Below are 22339 nucleotides of genomic sequence, written 5' to 3' on the forward strand. Positions count from 1 at the left end.
TATCCGCATCCTCCAAAGAGCATCAACCGCGTGTCTCCAGCGTGTGCCCAGCAATGTGCCTGCCTTTATGGGTGGCTCAAAAGAAATCGTTCTGGAGCTTTGCTTTCAATGTACAGGAGGACGCAGTATAATGAAAAGCAAGAATGAGGGTTGCAAACAAGCGAGGGGGCAGGAGAGATCTCTTTGGTCAGAAGCACATGGGGAGTTCAAGCTGGGAGGGGATGGGGAAGAGGCAGAAGACAGGGAGCAGGTCCCGGGGAGAAGAACCAGGGTTATGAGAAGCTTGGACAAAGATGCAGAGTGGAGAATGCATTGGGCTTATTTATAGGAACCTAAATATTGAGCTAAGTTGGAATTTGGAAGCTCCTTCTTCTCTGTGCCAGGGTAATTGATGGCCTGTATCATCAGTCTTTACTATTGCCGGGCGATGTGCCTGCCATGAACCCTGCCAGTCATACAATTCCTGTCTCCCTTTTACAGATGAGGAAACTGCAGTGCAAGGAGGTGAAGTCCTGAGCTCAAGGTCATGTAGCCAGCAGGTGGTGAAGTGTACACCCAAGCAGGCTGCCTCTTAAGCATTAACCTCTGTGACTCAGGGTAAGAATAAATTTTTTTTTTCCAAGTGGATATTTGAAGGCAGGGGAGATATGTTTAGTTCATCGATTACTCTATGAAATCTGATGTAGAACCCACCTCTTGTATGCGAGATATTGATTTTTATGTCCATCTGGCAGGGATCTCAGGAAAGTTCTGATGTTCGTTACAGGTTGGATGATCTTGGAGACAAAGCATGGGTCCTGAGCTCAGGACTCCTAATTCCATGTTCATCTGGCACTGGCTGAGTTCCAGAGAGAGAGAGAGCGAGCAGTTAACTTCCTCATTTTCCATATTTGACAAAAATGTGAGAACATGAACATGACCAAAACAAACAAACCTTTGGCTAGAGCCTTTTCAGATCCTAAAAAATTCAACCATAAAGGAAAAAAAGCAGCTCCTGGGGCAACACGGAGGAGTATCTTGGAAGGGGTTACAGGTGGGCTGTGTCAGCGGTGCCTTAGCAGTAGGCGTGCAGAAAGAGAACAAGGGAGGGGTGGGAAATTCCTCTTCAAGTTGCAAATACACACAGCATCCCAGGATGCCTGGGAGATGCCCCTGTCACTTCTTTCCCCCAATGACAAGGGACAGGAGAGAGAGCCTGTGACTCACTTCACCTGGCAAGATGGTGCTGGTACAGGTACTTCCGTAAATCAAGACCAATCGGTCTTATCCTCTTCCTAGGTGCCAGTCTTATCCTGAGTCTCTCTCCTCCTTCCGGAGTGGCCACCTTACAAAGTGAAGAGAAGAGCCTTCTTTTTGTCTGCGGCTTGAATGCAGCTATTCAAATTAACGTGGAAGAGGAGGGTTAAGTTTTCCCCTCACAGATCAGGCCAGTGTGGAGCTTGGGATTGGCAGAGAAGTGGAGATTTGGGGCACCTTTTTATTCCTTGATCTGAAAGGAAACGCTTGCACTTCTGCAGTTAGGACAAGTTGAGGGAGACTGGAAAGTTCCCTGAAGGACGGCTAACGGTAAACCGAATCCCTGAGTTCTCTCCCACCTCCTCTCAGACGTGTCCGGGTGTGTCTCAGCATCCTCCTCAGCCCCCTTCCCAGTCCAGCAAGACCCCAGTCCAAAGAATGAAAGAGGCCTGTCTGAAGTTAGGAGAATCGCATCAGACACTCATGGAACACCTAGCAAAGGCTTCACTGGAATCTTCTCAGTATAATTCTCTCAGCCCCTTTGAGTGAGGTCCTATTACCATCCTCATTTTTTCAGATGAGAAAACTGCGGCACAGAAAAGCCATTGAAATCTGATTTTAAAGCTGCTACTTTTAGTACACCTTAAGTTAACATAAAATTGTACGTCAACTATATTTCAAGTTTTAAATAGTTTAAAAATGCAATACATACAAGTAAAAAATTAAAAGCTGCCAGTTTAATAGGCCTTTAATGAGTAGACAGCTTCAGTGATTACAGTAAATGATTTGTAACCAAAATGAAGCAATTCAGTCGATGATAATATCCAAACAACCAGCTCTATTGGGGTGAAGAATAGAAGAAATGGGAAGTTTCCCATGAGGGGGCGTGTGTGTATGTGTGATGATGATGGAGAAAGGCAAGAGCCCAAAGGAAGTGTTCATTTTCTAAGGCATTTGCTTGAACTCTTTTGTGGCTAAGAAATGTTGTGTTAGAACTACACTGGGTTTTGGAAAAGACATTTAAAGCCACCAGTGACGGGCTTCCCTGGTGGCGCAGTGGTTAAGAATCCGCCTGCCAATGCAGGGGACACGGGTTCGAGCCCGGGTCCGCGAAGATCCCACATGCCGCGGAGCAACTAAACCCGTGCGCCACAACTACTGAACCTGCGCTCTAGAGCCCGCGAGCCACAACTACTGAGTCCACGTGCCACAACTGCTGAAGCCCGTGCGCCTAGAGCCCGTGCTCCGCAACAAGAGAAGCCACCGCAATGAGAAGCCCGCGCACCGCAACGAAGAGTAGCCCCCGCTCGCCGCAACTAGAGAAAGCCCGTGCGCAGCAACGAAGACCCAACACAGCCAAAAATAAATAAATAAAATAAATAAATTTATAATAAAAAAAAACCCCACCAGTGACACTAAAAGAACTCAAAACCTCCACACCGTTTTTGCCAAAATAATATCACCAGATAACTGTGTGAAAAATGAACCATTTGGCCAAAGGTAGGGACATCCCTGGAACAGAGCCTCCTGTTTGCACATTCCCCTCTTGGTTCTGCTGTTCAGGTTCTGTGCCTCCATGTTACGGGGAAAACTTTTGCTCATATACCCTTGGATGTTTCAGATTTTTCAATGTGACCTCCCCCAAAACCTCCCCCAACAATCCCTCCAAAATACAGAACCAGAAACTGCTTCTGCCATGTCAGTTCAAGGTTCACGTCAGGACAGACGTCTTCAGAGAATGAAATGGTATTCTTTGGGCATAAAAAAACATTGTAAAGGAGATGATTTCGGAAATTTAGAAAAAGAAGGATCTGCAATTTTTCAATCCAAAGTGGACTGACAAACTTTTCAGTTCATCTTGTTTAAATCATGACCATCAGAAGCCTATTGTTTAGTATTTTTCAAAAAATTTTAGCATTCTCAAGGCTTTTTTTTTTTTCTTTTTAGATCTACTTCATACTCTGAATATTCATAGACCTTTCCAGGACCTCAACAAAACAGAACTGTGAAAAAAAAAATTCCTTGACAAGAACCGCCAATAAAACACATCAACAAAATGCTTTTAACTGAACTTTAAAACAAATCAAAATGAGTTTCGCCCCATGAAACCATGAGTAAATTATGCAGAATCAGAACTGAAATTATACCTTTTCATAAGTATTGAATTAGAAAAAATGTGCACATCAATATATTTTCCAAACTCATATTGCAATTAGCTCAAGTTTCTTAGTTTCTCTCCCTTTCACATTAAACATGAAAAAATCCCACTGGTCGGCAGCAAGAGTTTTAACACTTCTTTATCTACTAAGGGATGTGGTCAAAGCAAGGAAGATGGCCACTAATATGATGCTACTGGAGAGGGTGTCCCACCCACCATAATACCTCATGAATGCTGCAGCTTTATCATCTTGGACAACAGAAAGGTGACCCTTGGACTGGAGTCTGCCTGCATACTTTTAAGCATATACACGTGACAAAAGGAGCTACAGGTTTTGTGAGTATTGGTTTCAGGGCAAATCCTGGAAGCAGAAGCAGCTTTTGAGCACAGCAAGGCAACAGTCAAATCGCTTTGAGAAGAGTTTCAATCCTGAGCTGACCTCTCCCCCACTTCTTCCATTTTTCCACTCTTTCAATCCAGAGACAGGTGAGTATGGAAGGTCAAGCCATTTCCTCCAGAAAGAGAATCCATATTTTAAACAGTGCTGTGGAGGGGCATTAAGAATCAGAAGACTTGGTTTCCAGTCTTCATTTGGCCTTTTAAACAAGTCTTGATAGTTTGAGTAACTCAATTATCTCAGAGTCAGTATTCCCACCTGTAAAATGGGGCTAATAATACCTAGCCTATGTATACAGAGCTGTAAGAGGAACAAAACGAGTGATGGCGTGGTGTATCATGTTTGTTGTTTCAAAACCTGGTTGGTATCTCTTTCTCTCTCTGTGCACTGTTTAAGATGTAACTTAAACTGCAGTTCATCGCTGCAGTCACAGAAGTTCCAAATGGAGATTATTTGGACATAGCAATCACCCCTCCAAATCAGGCACCATCTCATTCAGGGTGCCTGAGACCGTATTAAATTTTATTTGCTATTTCATGAATGTATTTTTCATTCAATTATGTAAAATACGCTTACTCTTTTCTCTCCCCTCATTTTTGCCATTAAACCTTTAAACTCTAAACAAATTGTAATGCATCTATTTAGGAGTTAGAATTGGCTGTGCTCTGGTATGAATATTAATAGAAAGTCCATGTGTTTCAAGGCCTTCTTTAAAATATGAAGAAAAGTACTCTTAGCATTCTATGTAAAACTGCACTGTTAAATACATGTGTGCAGTCATTAAAAAAAAAAAAAAAAAAGAGGGATGCAGAGAGGAAGTGCAGCACTTTCCTGCAGAGAGGGCTTTTAAACCAAGCATCACCCCCTCTCCCAGTCAGAGAAAATGCTAACTAGATAGAGAAACCAGAAAGACTAGTCAGGATGGGGGTAGGGGTGCAGCTAAGGCTTAAGCAGGCAGTTTCGTCTCTTTGGAAAGGTAAACAGACCTTTTCAGGATTTCAGGGGTCAGGATGGAGAAACGGGGAAACCTTCTGAGTCAGATCTTTATTACGTGGGCTTCATGAGGTAGCACAATGCGCATTCAAGGGATGATACTCCAAGGTGAAAAAATATCTATCTGGGCATTTTCCATTCTTTTGGGTTTTCCAGGCCGCTGGTCTCCATCATCCTGGCAATTAAAGGTCATGGGATCAGAGGAAGTCAGAGCGGCAAGGGGCTTTGAAGACACTCTGGCCCAACCTTTTCGTTTCACACACGAAACGGGGTGAGGGGCCCAGAGGCTGGGGGGCACGACCCAGCTTAGGGAGCACAGGCTCTGAAAAACCTAAAAGAAATGTCTTCTCTGTAACCGACTGATGGGCAGGCCTGAAACTTGCTTAACACTATCCTGATTTTTTCCCTCCGGTCTCAATAAAGGTAACTATCCAGTGCCATGTGGCAGAAGCCCCTGCCTGCCTGCTGGAAGGGAGCCCTGAGGTGAGTTGTCAGCAGCTTCTGCGGGGAGCTGGCCTGTTGCTTCCTGGCCATAGTGCAGCCCAGGGTTTGTTTGTATAAAGGACCAGGGATGGATGGGTCAGACAGCTCTAGCTTTTGCATCTGGGGGAGAAAAATGTCTTGGTAAAAACAATAGGAACAGCAGCCTGAAATGAAAGGAACAAATGGCATCCAGTCAGAGCCCAGGTTCCCTCGCAAACCCCCCCCCCATCACACACACCCCTGCACATATTTCTTGCTTCTCAGCAGTTGCCTGACATGTTGCCTCCAGTGCTTATTTTGAAATACCGACTGAGAAAGTTCCATAGGACTCTTGTCATGTAGGCAAGCACTCCCGACTCCCTTTTGAAACTGAGTGCAGTCAGACAGAAAACTGTGTTAAATTAGACAAGCTGAGAAAGGCAAAACTCCCCTCCCTGCACTACCTCCAGGCCTTGAATCAGGCCCCTGAGCTATGCATTACATCTGGCAGCCAGAAGCACTAGAACCACCCCAAGGGAGGCCCTGGGCAGCCCAGAGGCTTCCCCGGCTCCTGCCCCATTATCAGCCTCTCCCTTGCTTCTGCCTCAGCTATCAGAGCCTTCAGCGGCCCGGACATCAGGGCTGTGCACACAGCAGCTTCATGTTTGATTAAAAAGGAAGCTGGCCTCCATCTCCATCTTCTCTTCTACTGAGGCCTGTTTGGAGATAATCCTGGCCAAGATACGCACTGCGGATCACAACGGATCACTTAAAATCCTTCCACCCTTGCTCGCTGCCTCAAGTCTCCCCTTCTGTTTCCACACCCCACACACATTTTTTTCTAAAGATTAGAAGGAAATTAATTTGTACTCAAAATTAAAAGGGTAGAGTACTCATAACTGCAATGTCCAACCTTTGTTTTTCTCTGCTTTGCCTTCTATCTGACATTTTATGTGATGATCGGAGTTTAGTTTGTGTATTATAAAATGTACCTATTTGTGTGTCTCTGAGTTTCTTGGTAACTACTTGCAAATCAAACTGTACATTTCCACTTGCAAACTAAAAAAAGGCGATCTGTACTTGGATAGTTATATGTAAGGGGCCAGCTTTTGGTATAACAAACATTTATTAAGCACCTGTTGTTTGCTAGCCCCTGTGCTAGAACTCCGGAGACACAGAGATGACAAGGCATACACCTGCCTCCTGTAAATTGAGATTATTCTCAGTCTTCTACTCTCTGAGAGAACATAATTCTAATCAATGCTTAATCCTCCAATGATTTTTTTCCCCAGAGGGATGAGGGTGCCTGAGTACCCGTATGTATTGATATTTATACAAACACTGGGGGTCTAACCTTGTAACTGATGGCATTTAGAAGAGTAAATCTGCTTTACCCGACTATAAGCCTTCAGATTTCACAATGCTTGAGTACATGACACATTTCTTAGCTATCTACTGTGAAATGTGGAACAACGCTGAGCTCTATTTGATATTTGATATATCTAGGCAACAGGAAGAGGATAAAAAGGGGGAGCAAAATCTCAGTGTCACCTTGAGGATAGTAGAAGGAGCTTGCAAGGGTAGGGAGTTAATGAGAAAACACAAGAAAGCAATGATGAGACCAAGACAGAAGGATAGATCAGTGATCTTCAGAGTGGAGTATAAAAAAAAATAGTACACGATCTTCTGTTCATAGTTACGCTTATTAAAAATAAAAAAGACATTAAACTTTACTAATATTTAACAAATAGATTGGCAGTAGTATATGTGTATACTACATATACTACTATATAATATGTAATATACACGTAAATGTGTATTACAGTTGACCCTTGAACAACACAGGTTTAAACTGCGTGGGTCCACTTATACAAGGATTTCTTTCACTAAAGACTGTACTACAATACTACATGATCTGGGCTGGTATAAAGTTATACATGGATTTTCTACTATACTGAGGGTCACTGCCCCTAGCCCCTGTGTTGTTCAAGGGGGGTTACATATACATATTCAGTCCTCCCCCAGTATCCACGGGGGACTGGCTCATGGATACCAAAATCAGTGGATGCTCAAGTCCCTTGTATAAAATGATGTAGGACAGTCAACCTGTTATCTATGGATACATATATGAAATGCTTGCTCAAACATTTATTATTCATTGGCTATATAAGCAAAAAACGTTGAGGCCATTGATGGAGAAGAAGCAAAAGATAAAAATTAAGGTCAACAACTGCATGCTCCGAATTGTGAAGTGAGGATAGAATCAGAGAATTAGTATCAAAGTTCGCATCTGGGAGAATGGAATCCAATGAGTGTGCAAAGATGCCACTGATTAATTCCTTCCCTCTCTGTATGCATGAGTTTTCTACCCTTTGAGAGGTAGAGCCCATTTCTCCTCTACTTGAATCAGGACTTAGTGACTCTCCTTGACCCATAGGATGTGGTGGAAGTGACGTTCTACAACTTGCACGCCCAGGCTGTTAGAGGTCTGGCAGTTTCCACTTCTTCCCTCTGGGCAGCCAGATTCTGACCACGTGAGACTGAGCTGTGGGGAAGCCTAAGTTAGCCACCCGAGGGGCACCGAGGCACCAGACATGCATGAGAAGCCCTCTTGGATCTTCCAGCCCAGCCAGCCACCAACTGAATGTTTTAGCTGAGTGAGTGACACAACTGACACCACGGGGGCAGAAGAGCCCAGCAGATAATTCTGAAAAGAAGGGAATTATTGTTTTAAGGCACTAAATTTTAGAGTGTAGTTTGTTCCACAGCAGTAGATAATTTTTAAAAGAGTCATATCTTATGGTTCAGGAATTAGCCCTGGAAACAAACATGTTTACTAAGAGTCTTCTTTTCACATGTTGCCACCTTAGACAAGAAAACAAAATTCTGATGGCCAAGGGTTTGTAGTCAGTGAAATCCTAGGGCTAGGGTAAGCCCAGAAGACAATGGGACAGACACAGCAAATTTACAAAATATTGTTTTTAAAGAAAAAGTTGCAGATGGGTACAAAACACATAGGGATTTTGGTATTTCGCAGTAACCAGGAATCTGAGTACTGGTGTTTATTTTGCCTTTTCCTTTGTCAAAAGTTTTCTCCCTTCAATCCTTTGGGGGTGTTTCTTTCTTTAACTATGTAGGCCAGCTTGCCTGTTAGGCAATTCCTTCTAATTGTTAAGGCTGGAAGGCTGGGCACTACATATCTCAGCATCCCTTGCCTGAAGAGTTTTGAGTCTAATGCTGACAACCAGAGGTACTTGCATGGGATTTGGAAGGTGGAGGAGAGGGAGATGCCGCATTATTGCTCCTCTGTCAGAAGTGGGCAGGTGTGTGGGGTTCAACAGACATCAGAGTTTGTATTAGATCCCAGACATTTCCCTTTGAATCATCCACCTCAGTCAGTGCTGGAAGCAGATGAAATCATCACCAGCCCTTTCCTGTAGTCCCTGAAGCTTCCTGTGTCTGTAAAGCTAGCAGCAAACTTGAAAGCTTGTTGCTTTCCTTGACCTGCCCTCCTCCAGACCTTCCAGGAGTTTTGGATGCATCCAGTTCCTTGTGTTAAATTCCTTCTGTTGCCTGAAATACCTAAGACGGTTTCTGTTTTTCTTACTAATTCCTATTGCATAAGCCTAAATTTCATTTTATAATGGAAGTCAAGATAAAGTATCATTTCTCTTTACACAGTTTTCTTCTCTTTACACAGCTACGGATCTCTTTCGTAAAATTTTGGACACAAACACATTCACATCACGTAGCATGGAGGGAGATGCATGTGGGGGAATCGTAGAATGGAAAGAGGAAGTAATAAAATGTGTAGTAATAAAATGTGTAGGAGCAGGGGAAATCAGCATTTTCCCTTCCAGTTAATCAAAGAACGTTTTATAGGTGGGGGTCACAGTCTCCAGATTTAGCAAAGAACAACAAGAGGTCACCTAGTCGCATTAGGATTTTAGACTGACAATGGAGTAGGTAGAATAACGTTGCACACAAGATGTTCCTCTCCTAATCCCTGGAACCCGTGAATGTGTTACCTTACATGGCAAAAGAACTTTCAGATGTGATTAAGCTAATGGGCTTGCAGATGGGGAGAGTCTCCTGACTCATGCAGCGGGGCCCAATCTAATCAAGTAAGTCCTTAAAAGTGGAGAACACTGGCCGACTGCAATCAGAGGGAGATGTGATTAAGGAAGAAGAGTCAAAGAGCTGCAACATCGCTGCCTTTCAAGATGGCGGAAGAAGGCCAGGAGCCAAAGGAGTGCGGGTGGCCTCAGGAACTGGAAAAGGTAAAAGAATAAATTGTCCCCTAGAGCTTCCAGCAGGAACATAGCCCCGCTGACTCCTTGATTTTAGCCCAGTGAGAACCGTGTCAGACTTTTCAACAGTAAGATAATAAATTGGGGTCGTTTAACCCTCTAAGTTTGTGATAATTCACTAACGGCAGCAACAGGAAAATAATAAAAGAGAGCGTTTTTTAGTATAAGTATGGCCATGCAATATTTAGGACACACATATTTAAAACTTTCTATTTTGAAGTTAAAATGTAACTGTGAATCCTATATTTTACCTGTCAACCCTATTGATCAGAAAGTAGGATTCCAAAGCTCTTTTACATCTCTGCCTTGAAACCTATGGCACTTACTATGAGCCAGACACTTAAAATGGGCAATTTACCTATTCTATTTCATTTGATTCTTACAACTCTTTGGTGTAGGTATTATTTACAGCTATTTTCCAAGCAAGGTAACTGAGTCTGTGCAAAATTAAACAATTTGATGCAAATTCAAGGTGGTGGAGGAGCTGGGGGGGGGAGTCGGGTCAGTCTGACTCCAAAGCCCATTATGCTAAGTTATCTCTGTCTAGTTTGCTAGGCTATCACTCCTTTTCTCAGCTTGCTTTCATTGCTGGAGCCCCCAAAGCTGGCCTCTACTACTGCTTCCACGTCCGCCCCCCCCACTTCCTCCTGTAATCTGGTCTCTGCTTCCCCTCCCCACCTCTTCTATACCATCGAAACTGCTTTCTCAAAGGTCACAGATGGTCTCTAATCTGCCGTCATTTCTTAATCACCCTCCTCTTTACCTTTGTGCAGCATGTGACTGTGTTGACTTCCCCTCCCTTCCAAGCTTGCCCCCCACCTCCACACACACGGGGCTTTTACGAGTCTCCTTCTGCCACTCTGATGATTTCTTCTTTATGATGGTTAATTTTATGTGTCAATTTGACTAAGGGATGCCCAGATAGCTAGTAAAACATCATTTCTAAGGGTGTCTGTGAGGATGTTTCTGGAAGAAATTAGCATTGGAATCCATAGACTGAGTAAAGAAGGTGACCCTCACCAATGCAGGTGGGCATCATCTAATCTGCTGAGGGCGTTGGCACATCACGTGACCTTTTCTCTCCCCGTTTCCATCTCTCCTCCTTTCTGTTATCACATGGCCTTCTTCTCTGCTGTAAGTCAAGTTTTCCTCTGCTTCCCTCCCGACAAGGATACTTGTGATTACATTTAGGGTCCATCTGCATAATCCAGGGTCATCTCCCTATCTCAAGATCCTAAAGCACAACAGTAAAGTCTCTTTTGCCATATAAGGGAACATTCACAGGTTTCCAGGATTAAGCCGTGAATATCCTTGGGAGCTATTAGTCCGCCTATCACACCAGGTGATTCTAATTTGCAGTGATGTTTGTGATTCACTCATAACTGAACAATCTTCTGCCGGGCTCCTTTGTCCAATCCATCTTGCTCACCATCTTCCTAATACACCCACCATCTCTATGATCGCATGGCCCCTGATGAAATGCCACCAAAGTTTACCTGTGTCTTTAGAATACATTCCAAACACCTTAATGGAGAACACAGCCCGGTATGCACTGACCCAAAGACTCCTTACCTAACAAGGTATGTTTTACCACTCTCCTCCATGAATGTTTTGCTTCAGGTAAACTGATTTTCTCAGACTGTGCCTGGCATTCTGACTGGCTTATTTTGTTGGTGCTGTTTCACTGACATGTAAATCTTTCCTTATCGTCTTGTGCTTACTCAGGTCTTACCCATGTGCCAAGCTGTATTCTTTTCCTCAGGCTGATATAAGAAAGTACCACAGACTAGGTGGCTTAAAAAACCACCTAGAAACTTGTCTCACAGTTCTGAAGCCTAGACGTCTAAAATCAAGGTGTCAGCAGGGTCGTTTCCTTCTGAGGGCTGTGAGAGAAAGATCTATACCAGACTGACTGCTCTTCCTGGCTTGTAGACGGCCATCTTCTCCCTGTGTCTCTACACATTGTCTTCTCTTTCTGCATATCTGTCTCCAAATTTCCCCTTTTTATAAGAATACCAGTCCTATTGGATTAGGGCTGACACGAATGACCTCATTTTGACTTGCTTACCTCTATAAAGATCCTATCTCCAAGTAAGGTCCCATTCTGAGGTACTGGGGGTTAGGGTTTCAGTGTGGGAATGTTTGGAGGGGAATACAATTCACCCTGTAACACTAGGATATCACAGTCCTATTTGGTTCCTGAAGTCTTTAGCCTCCTCTGCAACTTAGGCTAAAAGACCCTCCATCATCTAAATAATACAGCAGCTTTTGTCCATTCACTCGGGAAAAGAACAAACTAAACCTCTATTGCGTCTCCTGAGTTGTTGTCTTTGAACAATGACTGTGTGTGTGTGTGTGTGTGTGTGTATGTGTGTGTCTGTGTGTGTGTGTGTGTGTGTGTGTGTGTGTGTGTACCCTCCCCGTATAGAATATGAGCTCTTTGAAGACAGCCATTGTGTCTTATTCATCTCATTACACTCATGATACCTTTAATATGGACTCAACACTTGTTGATTTAATTTCAGAAAATCTGAGACAGTTTAGTTTGGGGTGAGGAGTGGGCAGAGACTACTCCAATGATGAGATAGGATCTAATACTGTATAGCATTGACGAAAGGATTCCTTGAATATATTTGTTGGAGAGAATCTAAGAGAATGCTTTCAGGTGGTGTGGTGCTTAAAAGCTATGAGCTGACTAAAGGGAAAGAAGAGGAGAGAGAAAGAAGAAAGGCAGCTCTCTAGATACTCAAATTAATTCATCTAAGAACTGGGCGAGTCAAGGTTAACGGCATTTTGCATCATCAGCACCACCACCCCAGTCCTTACTCGATGATGATAGTGCGGTGCTTTGGAGGACTTATCAAGCTGACACAGGCAGCCCGGGTTGGGAACTCCGCCAGCCCTTCGCTGGTGGCCCTTGCATTTCCGTCTACTTGCTCTAGGTTACTATCCTGCCTACCGGGCAGAGATACTCTGGTCACTTTCATAGAAACAGTGTACAGATTAATGAGTGGAGGACTGTCAGGTTGAGAAATGGAAAGGGTTGTGTGCATCGGAAGTCTTTGTCTTAGCATGAGAATCTAGAGGACTGAAAAGGGGGAAGTCTGTCATGTTATAAAGGGGCACCAGAGCATGCAAGTGTGTCATCCCTTCAGAGAAGATGTCTGCGTCCCATTAAGAAAATGATGAAGCAGGGGCTTGACTCAACCGCTATAAATAAAACTTCCTTTACCTTGAATTAGCATGGAGCTTTAAAAACCTACATCTTTTCTGGTTTATGTAGACCATGGCTTAGTCCTTCCTGCCCTGCCCTGTTCTCCCCAGGGGCCACGTGGCTTCCATGTCTATTTGACAGAGCTGGGCTCCACTTCCTGCTGCTTTGGTTTCAGCTTGGTTTCTTGTTATCATGCCCAGGTCACACCAGCTGTCCCTTCCTGGTATTGACACTGGGCGAGACCGGAGCTGTTCAGTGGCACCCTGACTTGCCCAGGGCTGGGGGCTTTCCATGGGCTTTTTTAGCCCTGTGCCCCTGGCCTCTTCGCTCCCCCTTGAGTGGAGCCCGGGTGCCCAGGAATGGCAGCCTCCTCTGCTGCCATTCCTGTGTGCTAACCAGGCCAAGCACGTAGGACTGAGCATTCTCAGGGTCTCCTCCTTTCTCGTCGCAGCTGCCACGCTTGGAGAAGGAAGAGGGATCTTCAGGCATCTGATGCTTGCCTGAGTGGGCTGTCTTCCCTCTCAGAACTCCAAGTGTGAGGTCAGGCTCGTCCCCATGCCCTCCGGCACTCCTGGAGCAGCTGGGGGTTATTTTTGCAGCCGGGGTGGAAAAGGAGCAAGAGCGCAGTTGCCCAGGGCTTTCCTCTGTGTGGGACTGTACAGGAGGTCAGAGGTTAGGGTGGAGTAGGGCAGGTTGCGTCAGCTCCAGGGAAAGGGAGCTGGGCTGGTGTCAGCCTGGCCCACGTACCTTTTCAAAGTCCCTTCTGTCTAGTCTTCCCACTCAACGGCTAAGCTTATTCCCAAGAGGCCATGGGTCTGGATTACCTCATTTTAGCCCACAACTGTTCAAACAACTCTTGACGTTTGACCTTCAAGCATTTATGCAAGCAGATGACCTTTCCTCACCCTATCCTATGTGGATTCAGAACATGGTTCCTCTCCCAGTTAGCCATCCAAATGATCGACTTAGCCTTAATGTGCATGCCTTAGAAATTCTTTATCGTTCATGGATAGATTTCTTGCCTCTTCTTGTGTTTTCACATAGCTTTGTGCTATATCAGTGCTATAAGTTGGGAACTTAGCAATTTGATTTATACCAAATTGCATTCTGTAACTTTAGGTTTATGTCCAAGTAACAGCAAAATCCAAAAATTGTAAAAACTTAAACAAAATAGATCAAGCAATAGGAGGAGATGTCTCTCAGGTAAAAGCAGACAAAAGCAGTGCAGGGCTGGTAGGGTGGCTCTGCTCCAGGAAGTCCTTAAACAGTTCTCTGGGCTGCTTTCTGTATGGTATGACCTCATGTTCATGGTCAAGGTGGCATCTGCTTCCAGGCATCAGGAGGGGTGAAGTAATGAAAGAGAGGCAAAGGCCATATGTCACCCAAATCTCATGTTAGGTTCCCAGAAGCTGCTCTCTGATCCTTTTGCTTACTTCTCATTAACCGCAACTTAATCACAGGATCACACTTAGCCACAAGGGAGGTTGGGTAACATGGCCTTTCTTCAGGACAGTCGTGTGCATGCTAACAGGCGTATTATTAAGGAGAAAGGATAGTCAAGGACAACGAGCAGCCTCTACCGGAAATATTCTAAAAATAGATTGGGGGGGAGGGTCCTCTTTGTAGAATGAAGAATATATGTTCCTAAAAAGCAAACCAAATGATTTACTCCTAGAATATAAATCATTACCTATCCGGGTAAACATACAAACACAGAAATTTATATAGGTCACTACTTACATAATATCTTAAGTCAAGTAGACAGTTATATATTGGGAACATTTTAAAGCTATTTCTGTAAATAATAATGACTTGTCCTAAAATGTTTTCCCCAAGATGCAATAATCCTCTGAACCATTAAGATGGCCAGTGACCTAAGCAGCTCTGTCAGGCAATGAGATGGTGAAATCTCTGAAATCTCTGGGGTCCCCATTGCCAGGATTATTGCAACCTAGTGGTAGGAAACAATGCCCCGTGGCTACCAAGTCTGCATATTCTGTTACGGAAGAAGCCGGATATTGGGGGGAGACTCTGACACAAATTACAGCAAGGTGTGGGGAAGGCCCATATGTATAGGGAGTAATTGCACAGGTGGGACATCTGTTTATGTGAGATACATGGAGCATCAGGTGAAAAAAGGTGCTTAATAAAGAATAGTTAGCACCCTTGTGGACAAGCCTATCCCTTGGGTGATGGTCTCTATCTAATAGAACTCAAAATAATCTTTGGGTTTTTAGGTTAACTTTTAAAAGGGGACATAAAATATTTTTGCTTAATTTTGTTTTTTGCTCATTTCTGTGTAAAACAAAGGATTTGGCTTTGTTTTCCCCCCCAAGAGATACTAAAATGGCATGAGGGAGCATCCTCTGGCTTGATCAGAAAAACCAGAAACAAAAACACTTGAAAATAGTCTTTGAGTGTTGGTTTGCAGATATATTAAGTAAAAAAAAAAAAAAAAAAGCTTATGTTCTTAAAAAGTAATAATGTTTTTAACTTATTTTGTGTTATCTAAGGCAGAAAAGTAAATAAAAATTAGGAACAGTTCTTAAAAAATCTTCTTACCTTCAATTATTGGATGCCTTTATATATCTTGTCCTTCTCAAGTCCTACTATATGAGTAAGTTCTTGTTACCACATTTCTAAAGCCCCAAAAGTTATTTTATTAATGATGCTTTGATAGGAAGTCTATTAACAAGGCCAGGTTGTCCCAGGCAAAACAGTAAACCATGATGATGTTTTGCAGACATTGAATGTGTTCTCCAAGGTGCAGATTTTCTGTGATCATTTTAGCTTTGTGTTGTCATACAAGTTACTATAAGCAACTCTAGACATTACGCAGTTACCTTGTAATTGAGCCCTGCTACTCAATTTCCATATCTGAATTTGCATTTGTTTCCAAAAAGTCAATACTCTCAGGAAATAGCAGCCTAGACAAGCCTAGCTCAAAAAGATCTCAGTCGTAAAAAAAAAAAACAAAAAAAAAAACCCTCCGTCATAGCAGCCAACACCACGACTGCTGCTGGCAAGCGTGATGGCGGCCCCCATCTTTTTATTCACGCACGTGGAGCAGTTCATAAGCAGACAGTACAGGGAGTTATAAAAACACTTGGAAAACCTTTTATTACATGGAATTTAACATTTTTTTTTCCAGTATTGCATTTTGGCACACAGTTTTAAATGGCCCGTCAACCTAATAAATTGATGACTAAAACTTTTTTTTAACAAAAAGTAACAATAATGAGTCAAACAATAGCTTATCAAAAGCAAAAGAATCAAGTCAAAAACCGAGGCACTAAGTATATAAATACATCTTTCTATCCTTAAATACAGTCTGGATGATTTTATTTCAGCAAAAACAAAATCCCGCATTTCTTTAAATTATTTTTACTGATTTTAAATTGATAAAGTTTTTTTTTTTTTTTTTAATTATTTATTTATTTATTTTTGGCTGTGTTGGGTCTTCGTTTCTGTGCGAGGGCTTTCTCTAGTTGTGGCAATTGGGGGCCACTCTTCATCGCGGTGCGCGGGCCTCTCACTGTCACGGCCTCTCTTGTTGCGGAGCACAGGCTCCAGACGCGCAGGCTCAGCAATTGTGGCTCACGGGCCTAGTCGCTCCGCGGCATGTGGGATCTTCCCAGACCAGGGCTCGAACCCGTGTCCCCTGCATTGGCAGGCAGATTCTCAACCACTGCGCCACCAGGGAAGCCCTTGATAAAGTTTTATAAGTTAACATTTCTTAGGATTTCAGTGTAGTTCTAAAGCTATATACATATGTTCAGTATTTGTCTTTTTTTCATAATTATTGAAGTAAAATGATAAAACATTTCTCAACACTAAAACTCCTCAGAATGGTTTTCTTTAAAAAGAGACCATAAAACAAGTCTGCAAAATGCAGAACCAGGAGGCAAGTTTTTCATGTCTCCCTTTGTCCACATTTCAGTACCATCTCCCACTTGAACTTTCAGGCCCATTTACCTTCCTGACCCAGTCATTCAAGAGCACCACAGTTGTACCCAATCAGCCTGAACCTCGTTTCACTCAAAGTCAAAGTTTCTGCAGAGGAGGCTGATTGACTTTTAGCCTAATAACGACTAGAGAAATGTCAAAAGCTTAGTCTAATAAACAAGGTGCAAGAATTCATATTCAGCACCAGAAAGCAAAGATGATAAGGGGAGTTAGTTGGCAGAGGGCCAATCCTACAGGGCTAGGAGTTAATAAATTGAGTTAGAACTGTCATTGTAGGAGCTGAGGTATAAGGAGGGTTCTCTGGAAAATTTGTGACTATCAAATTTAATGTGGCCCATTATAATTTTGAGTCTTTCCTAAGGCTCATAAATTGAATTTTTGGCCCAATTGTATATATATATATATTTTTTATTGTCAAACAGCTTTTAGTTTTCCTTGACTTTATGAATTCTTCCCCTTCTCATTCCCTGGGTACATCCATCCCTGCCTCCATTGTCCCCAAAGCTCACTGCCCCTGTGTGTGTACACTCAGACACACACACAGAAACACACATACACACACACACACACACACACACACACACACACACACATACAATCCTTGGGCAAGGAAGGGATTGATAGAGTATATAAAATACTCAAGAACAACAACAAGGCAAAACACAAACCAGAAGCAAGATGAGAGTGAGAAAAATTGAATGCATCTTGTTTTCTTTGAGTATCAAGTAGAAATTTTTTTTAATTGCTCTAATTTTAGTTTATGAATTTATATTTGCCCTTCTGAGCACAACTGGGATAACTGAGCAGCTTTCTATTCTCTCACCTTATTTCATTCTTACGTAATACAACCTTCAGCCAACCACTGGAATACCTACACTATCTCTTTTACTGGAAGAGATCTGGACTCTTGCATGTTACAGATTGCAGAGCCAATGTGAAAGGACACTGTTTCTTTTCAATCTCATGAAGTTGTTACACTCTGACACTGGGAAGCTGATTTATGTCTGTCCATTGGGAAGGGATGCTTAGTGGACAAAGACAAATAGAATAAACAGAATTTGGCCCATGACTTGGTACTGAGTTTTGTAGTCAGGAAAACAGAATGTTCAAAGACATTCTTGAGACGTATCATCCCATAAACTTACCAGAGACTAATTTGTATTCTCAAAGGCCTTCTGAGGAGTGATCTACAGAGTAACCTTCAGGGATGTTCAGGCAACCCGGGGACAGGCTGGACCCTTCAGAGAGCACGTGGCTTCCTCAGTACTTCCCCAAAGCTGTAAGGACTTTGGCAAAACCTCCCTGATAAGGTGGTTCTTCTGTAGAGTTTGACTTCATTCTTTTCAATGATCTAAGGTTTACCTTAGAAGCAAAAATGTGAAGAATTTGTGTTTTTCAAGCTTCATTTTTTAGTCTGCTTAATTGGGGCCCAAATGGGAAGGTATATAAGTGAAATTAAAAATCTAAAGCTCATGGCTAAGGAACTAACTTAGCCAAATAGTCTAACTAACATTTCCTATTATGACAATCCAATAGGATGATCTGCTTTATACTACCGAAGATGAAAGGCCAGTTCCTAAACCTGTGTAAGGATCAGCTATAAAATGAGGACAATACCAAACGTAAAATGGCTGAGATTATGTAAGTAAATCACTTATTACATATGAGTGCGTATGCATGGCAGTTATGAATATAGGTGTACAGGTAGCGATTGCTTCCTTAGTTATTTAAGGAAACAATCATTTATTTTGCTTAGTTAGGCTGGACTCAGCTGGATAGTTCTACTAGTTTTAGCTGGGCTCCCTTATGGATCTGGAGTTAGTGACAGATCACCTAAGTGTCTCTGCTTCTGGAGTGTGGCTGCCTTTTGACTGGGACAATGGAACCAGTGGTCCCCTATGTCTCTCATCCTCCAACAAGTTAGCCTGGGCTTATTCACTTGGTGGCCTCAAGGACCCAAGAGGGAGAAAAGTATGCAAGGTGTGGAGGCCTAGGCTCAGAACTGGTGCCCTATCATTTCTGCCATATTCTGTTGCCCAAAGCAAGTCACAGAGCCAGTCTAGATTTAAGGGGTGGGAAAATAGACTCTATCTCTTTCTGGGAGGAGCTAAGCCATATGGCAAACATCATGGATATAAAGAAGCATGAAAATGTATTACCATTTTTGTAATCTACCACAGTAAGTGTACAGTAGGTGTGTAATTTATTTCTTTATACTTACCTTTATTTCACAATGGCTTTGAGGTGGCTTATAGCAAAAATAAATACAGTGATATGGTAACAAACCTAAAAACTTAAAAACCAGGAGTAATATGAATTAGAACAGGAGGCCAAATCTAGGATTCTTACGATAAAGAATACACTAGTGTAAACAGTGAAGTTGTCTTCATAGAGCTTTCAAAATACTGAGGTGATAAGTTGTGGCCCAAAACCTGTTAAAGAGTGACATAAATTTAATAGTAATGGAGCCCTTGAACCATTTCCTGCATTGTGTATATTGGGGCTGAGTCAAGAGCTAAGGGACCAGTGATATAATTGCCTGTGTCCCTCTCTTGAACCCTTTATTGCTGCTATTCAAGAACCTCATGAGAGGTTTTATGATGCAGAAGAAAGGGCTTTGGAGCCAGAGTTGAAGGCCATCCCATCCCAGCTGAGAAACTGGGATTTGAATCTAATTCTGTGTGGCTCTTCCTCTCAATTTTCTGAAATTTGGACTAATGATGCTTATCAGACAGAATGTGTTAAGTTACATAAAAAAGGTGTTTTAGATGTCACTGTCACCTTTCTCCTTCCAATTCTTTAAGTTATCTTATCTCCCAAGAAATGTGAATTACTCCCTTTTAGAGAGGGATTGCTTCTTGGGTAAACTTCTCCATCTCAACCAAAGGTACTTCGAAAAGTATAGCACCTTCATGAAATTGAATGGAACTGGTGAATATTCTGAATCTTGACTCCATATAAGATTTCCAAGAACAGTTTGCAACCTCAAAGCAAGAACCCTACCCAATATATTGCCAGGAGGTTTCTGTGCCTTTGAGCCTCTGATCTGCTCATCTCTGCAGTTGTATTTAAACCCCGGGCACATGGAGGGCATTTTATAATACAAAAGCTCCCTTGCAAGTATGCGGGGGTGCCGTTTGCTCAAATGAGTCTGGCCTGGTGAAGCTGCAACATGTGCTTCAGTCTCTGTGAAAAGATAGGTGACCACGTGGCTAGAAGGACCTCAGTGCCTTGATTGGGTCATCCATTTTTATTTCTCGTGCTCCTATATGTTTTCTTGGCTCTAGGAATGTGAATAAGAGATGAAGTTCTTCTCTTATCCATGGTTCTTATCATCCATTGTTTCCATCTTATGGAAACGAAGGGAGAAATAGATAATAAACAATTATATGTATAACATGAGTTCAGATAATGATACATGGTATTTTTTATTTTTATTTATTTTATTGGAGTATAATTTTACGATGTTGTATTAGTTTCTGCTGTACAATGAAGTGAATCATTGTATACATATATCCCCTCCGTCCTGGACCTCCCTCCCACCCCCACCCACCCATCCCACCCATCTAGGTCATCACTGAGCACCAAGCTGAGTTCCCTGCACTATACAGCAGGTTCCCACTAGCTATCTGTTTTACACATGGTAGTGTATATATGTCAGTCCTAATCTCCCAATTCGTCCCACCCTCTCTTTCCCCCACTGTGTCCACATGTCTGTTATCTATGTCTGTGTCTCTATTCCTGCCCTGGAAGTAGGTTCATCTGTACCATTTTTCTAGATTCCACATATATGTGTTAATATATGATATTTGTTTTTCTCTTTCTGGCTTACTTCACCCTGTATGACAGACTCTAGGTCCATCCACATCTCTACAAATGACCCAGTTTTGTTCCTTTTTATGGCTAAGTAATATTCCACTGTATATATGTACCACAACTTCTTTACCCATTCATCTGTCGATGGGCATTTAGGTTGTTTCCATGTCCTGGCTATTGTAAATAGTGCTGCAATGAACATTGTGGTACATGACTCTTTTTGAATTATGGTTTTCTCAGGGTATATGCCCAGTAGTGGGTCATATGATAGTTCTATTTTTAGTTTTTTAAGGAGCCTCCATACTGTTCTCCACAGTGGCTGTATCAATTTACATTCCCACCAACAGTGCAAGAGGGTTCCCTTTTCTCCACACCCTCTCCAGCATTTATTGTTTGTAGGTTTTTTGGTGATGGCCATTCTGACTGGTGTGAGGTGATACCTCACTGTAGTTTTGATTTTCATTTCTCTAATAAGTAGATGTTAAGCATCCTTTCATGTGCCTCTTGGCCATCTGTATGTCTTCTTCGGATAGATGTCTATTTAGGTCTTTTGCCCATTTTTTGATGTTGAGCTGCATGAGCTGTTCGTATATTTTGGAGATTAATCCTTTGTCCATTGCTTCATTTGCAAATATTTTCTCCCATTCTGAGGGTTGTCTTTTCATCTTGTTTATGGTTTCTTTTGCTGTGTGAAAGCTTTTAAGTTTCATTAGGTCCCATTTGTTTATTTTTGTTTTTATTTCCATTTCTCTAGGAGGTGGGTCAGAAAGGATCTTGCTGTGATTTATGTCATAGAGTGTTCTGCCTAGGTTTTCCTCTAAGAGTTTTATAATGTCCAGTCTTACATTTAGGTCTTCAGTCCATTTTGAGTTTATTTTTGTGTATGGTGTTAGGTAGTATTCTAATTTCATTCTTTTACATGTAGCTGTCCAGTTTTCTCAGCACCACTTATTGAAGAGGCTCTCTTTTCTCCACTGTATAGCCTTGCCTCCTTTGTCTTAGATTAGGTGACCATAGGTGCATGGGTTTATCTCTGGGCTTTCTATCCTGTTCCATTGGATCTGTATTTCTGTTTTTGTGCCAGTACCATATTGTCTTGATGACTATAACTTTGTAGTATAGTCTGAAGTTGGTGAACATGGTATTTCTTTTTTTTTTTTTTCTTTTTTAAATTCTTTTTTTATTTTTAAATTTTTTTTTTAATTTTATGGCTGTGTTGGGTCTTCGTTTCTGTGCAAGGGCTTTCTCTAGTTGTGGCAAGTGGGGGCCACTATTCATCGCGGTGAGCGGGCCTCTCACTATCGCGGCCTCTCTTGTTGCGGAGCACACGCTCCAGACGTGCAGGCTCAGTAATTGTGGCTCACGGGCCCAGCTGTTCTGCAGCATGTGGGATCTTCCCAGACCAGGGCTCGAACCTGTGTCCCCTGCATTGGCAGGCAGATTCTCAACCACTGCGCCACCAGGGAAGCCCCCATGGTATTTCTTAAAAAGCAGGAATTGTAATAGTGACTCGTGCTGTGAGGCAAAGTGAGCACTATTTTGGTTTGGTGCCATGGAAGACCTCAGTGGTAAAGAGGATTTATCTGAACAGAGATCCAAATAAAAAGTCAACCAGGTAGATCTTTCCAGTCATAAGGACAGTAAATGCAAAGACCCTGAAGCAAGCGTAAGCTTGGTATACTTAAGGAACAGTAATGACGGTATGACTAGACGTCCAGGGGTAGGGGGTGAATGGGAGGAAATAAGCCAGAGAGATGTGCAGTAGTCAGATCATGTGGGTCCATGTA

This window comes from Balaenoptera physalus (genome assembly GCF_965194825.1).
Source record: "Balaenoptera physalus genome assembly, chromosome: 3".
NCBI classification, from domain to species: Eukaryota; Metazoa; Chordata; class Mammalia; order Artiodactyla; family Balaenopteridae; genus Balaenoptera; species Balaenoptera physalus.